The following is a 4,026-nucleotide window of genomic DNA, read 5'->3' as shown; positions in this document are numbered from 1 at the left end:
TAAAGGCAAGTTTTTGTTCTTGTATCTCATTTTTTAAAACTAATTAATCCTGATGATTTGGCCTCTTTTCTGTTCTGTAGTTGATCAAACAAATAAACTGTTGATCAAAACAAAAGGTTTTTATACTGCATAAGCCATATCTGCAACTGCTCATGATTTTGATTAATTTGCTTCAGAGTTAAGATATTAAAATGATCTTGTCCACCCCTTGTAGAAGTTGATTTCTTTTTTTAAACATACGCACTTTGTGTTTTCTTAGCCTACACTCTGAAGTGTTATGATTGTTTACAAGACCAATCAGGAAACTGCCCACAAACAGAAAAACAATGCCCCTTGCAGGGACAGGAGTGCGCTGTAATAAGAATCATTTCATATACAGGTACGGTTAATTTTACATTTTTTAATGTTAAACTGTTTGGAAGCAACTCAGTTTACAAAGGTTCTTCTTTTGTTGCAGGTGGTGCAAAACTTTCTGATATCAATTTGAAACGCTGTGTTTTGCCAGAAGAGTGTTTCGAAGGATCGGTCAACTATGCAATTGCAAAATCCGTATATATCAGCAAGTGTTGTAAAACTGATCTCTGCAACACCCAACCTCCTCCCGGTAACTTCCTTGCTTGTTTGTATTCAGATGCCTCTCTGCACTGAGACCTGTTTTTGTTGCATGAGGAAAAGCTTAAAAACGTAAAAACTGTTCTCCTTAAAAGTCAGTTAGTGTTGACATTTCACACACCAGTCCATGTAACAGAAGTTGAGACAATAAGTTAAGAGCTGACATTGTTTCAGATACAATACTCAAATGCCAAGACAAGCCAAGGTAAAATGACTTTCCCTTTATTACCATCTGCTATAGGGCGCCCAAGGGCATGATACTCCCAACTACCACAATGCATCTGTGTGTGTGTGTAAGTGAAAGAGGGAAATCTTATTTCCTTGTATATCATAATCAGATAATGGACGAAAACTGTCATAAATATTTGCACTTCTTATATCTGTTAATCTATAAGCTGTTGGTGCATTGCAGGCCCCCCTCAACTCCCCTCTACATCTCCAAACAATAGGAATAATGTTTGCTCTATTACAGAACCCAGCAAATCCACTCCAAATGGTAAGAAGTGCTTCAGATGTGACGGTGTAAATTGCATCGCAACTGTAAACTGTGAGGGGAGCGAAGACCGCTGCATCACGACATCACGTAACAGGCATTTATTTCATCCATCTGTCTGTTCCACATATTTACTCAGAGGGAGGTTTGGTGATTCTAGTAGATGTGTTACAGCTCTGACATGAACATTTTTATCCTCCCTTCAGTGACTGTAGGAGATCAAAATCTGACTACGAAGGGTTGTGCCAGCAAAGCGATATGCTTAAGCACACCATCTACACAGATACCAGGCGTTGGTTCAGAAGTTAAGTGCTGTCAGGGAAACTTCTGCAACAGCGCCAGCGGCACAAGTGCTGGTCTTCTGCTCCTGGTGGCACCGCTGATGTCGTTGGGCATGTTCCTGTAACTGGGGGAGAGACGGCAGCAACACTGCTCAGCTTTTCTTCTCATCTTTGAAAGTTCATCAAGCAAAGTATAATCTAAAGTTGTGATTGTTATTTGTCTCTTGGCTCATACAGTTTATAACCAGCTTATTTTCCTTTTCTCGCATGTTGTTGCCTAAGGAAAGAATAAAAAATGTCATAGAATAACTGTCAACAACAGCTCATTCTGATTTTTTTATTGGATAATTCAAGGAGAATTAAAAAAAAGCCATTTTATTATTAACCTAAAGCCTATTTTTTGACTATGAACTGAAAATGTTGGTTGCTGTTAAAAAACCTGAAAAAATACATGTATTAAAATTCCTCACTGCATTCTGATGTATTTCTGTGTTTTCTTTGAGTCCTCTAAATCATTTCTGATTTTTACTTAAAAGACAGTTGTGTCATATAATTCAGGATAGGCTACTTAGTTTTAACGTTAGTGGATGGAATAGTTTGCTTCAATGTGATGTCATGAAATCATTGGCAACAAATTCCCGTTCATGTAAGGCACATCATGTCATGAAGGCATCATGGCAGCCCTCCTACTTCCCCCTTGTGTTATTGTTTGTCATCCCGTGTGTGACCCTGCATGTTTTTTTCCCCTGCTCTGTGACCGTTTGTCTGGGAGTTGGTGGGTGTGACTATCCCCCTGCAGGTTGTTCCAGATGATCATCAACATTCTTAATCATTTTGCCTTTCATCTCCCTTCCCTGTTAGAGTAAGTAGATTTAAATAGTTAAATTGTGTGTTCAGTCTGAATAACTGGGCACGCTCTGGAGAGCTCACCACCATTCCCCCTGCACTGAGGTTTGTCCTGTTTTTGGGTTTTTGTATTGTGAATTTCCTGTTTTATTTTGAAAGATAACTCACCTCTCGTTCCAGGTCACTTGCCCTTACTCTTGCGTCACTGGTCTGACGTCATTCCCTGATTCCTGATTGTTTCCACCTCTGGCTCCCCTTCCCTCATATGTATAAAGTCCATGTCTTTCCCCTGTTTCGTGCCAGATTATTTCGTACCCTGCGTCGAATGTATCCAGCGTTTTGTTCCACAGTCTTTTTCATGCTCTTGAGATCTTTGTTTCATTGTTCCGATGTTTGTACTCATGTTTTGGTCCAAGTAAGTTTTTCCCTTTTTTGATTTCTCTTGTGACTTTGTTTTTTCCTCCTGGTTGGAGCGTCTTTATTTAATTAATTATTTTGTTCCCTTTGTATTTGTTTATTCCTCCCTTACTGAGTGTACTTATTTTGAGATTTATTTGTTAACTTGTGTGCAGAGCGCTTTTATTTGGTACTTTGTCTTTAACTTTCTGATGACTTCGGTTTTGTTCATCCTGTGCAGAGTGATTTTTTTGTTGGTGACTTTTTCCCTGTGCCACATCCCAGTCGACAAGTTAATAAATTCAGTGTTGATCCGCAAATCTCCGCATCTGAGTACTCTTTCCTGCCCCGGGTCTGACAGTATAATCTGGCCAGTATGGACTCAGCGGAGGCATATCGTCTATCGGAGGTGCTGCGTACTCAGGAGGCCCGCCTCGTCCAGCAAGAGGAGTTCCAGACGGCCACGGCCAACCACATGGGACAGCTTTCCGCACAGCTACAGGACCTGCTGGGGCATCTTCCCCGACCAGCGGCCACAGCTCCTCCTCCGGCCGTGAACACTATCCCAGCGCCCACCTCGCCAGCCAGGGGCGCAAGTTGCAGGATGGCTTCCCCTGCACAGTATTTGGGAGAGCCCGGAACTTTCAAAGTCTTTTTAATAGACTGCTCGCTGCATTTTGAACTTCTGCCTCATGCATTACCCACGGACCGCTCCAAGATTGCCTTTATGATTTCTCACATGTCTGGTAGTGCCAAGGCCTGGGCAGCAGCGGAATGGAGCCAGGGCTTCGCTCTCTGTTACACTCTCCCTGATTTCCAGACCGCGTTTCTCAAGACTTTTGACCCCGTAACCACACACCGAGAAAGGGCGCAGGAACTCAGCATTCTCATGCAAGGTAGCAGGTCTGTATGTGACTATGCCATCCGTCTCACATTTTGGCGGTAGAGAGCGGATGGAACGCCAGTTTTATACGACGTGTTTTTGAAAGGACTTGCAGCTCCCATTCAGGACCTCCTCATCCCTCTGGATCTTCCCACCGACCTGGACGATCTCATCGCACTTGCCATCCGAACGGATAATTGGCTCGCATAGCTCAGACGACAGCGAGGTGGAGGATTCGCGGCGACAGAGCAAAACTCTCACTCTTTGCTACAGAGCAGACAGTCCTACCACCGTTCACCACCAGAGCCACAACCTCGTTTTCACTCCGATCAAGATGAGGAGCCCATGCAGCTGGGATGAGCCCGGCTGACACCGGAGGAGCAAAGTAGGCGACTGCTGGAGGGGAGGTGTTTCTACTGTGGGGAGATCGGTCACCTCGTCATCTCATGCCCAGCCAAGATTCCCCAGACGGTGAGTCCCGTTAAGTCTTCTCACCATACTCCCCGTACTCTAAC

The 4,026-nt window shown here is 43.6% G+C and overlaps 1 long non-coding RNA gene across 1 annotated transcript; it reads left to right on the top strand.

Annotated features, from left to right (window-relative positions):
- Positions 1-581: 581 nt before the first annotated feature.
- LOC310950535 lies at positions 582-1,451 on the top strand. Its single transcript, XR_014593298.1, has 3 exons — positions 582-604; positions 1,085-1,202; positions 1,312-1,451. It is a non-coding gene; the product is annotated as an uncharacterized lncRNA (long non-coding RNA).
- Positions 1,452-4,026: the final 2,575 nt, after the last annotated feature.

Source organism: Echiichthys vipera (assembly GCF_963691815.1).
Source record: "Echiichthys vipera genome assembly, chromosome: 8".
NCBI lineage: Eukaryota > Metazoa > Chordata > Actinopteri > Perciformes > Trachinidae > Echiichthys > Echiichthys vipera.
Note: the sequence above shows the minus strand (reverse complement) of the source record. Positions and strands in the feature narration are given on the sequence as shown.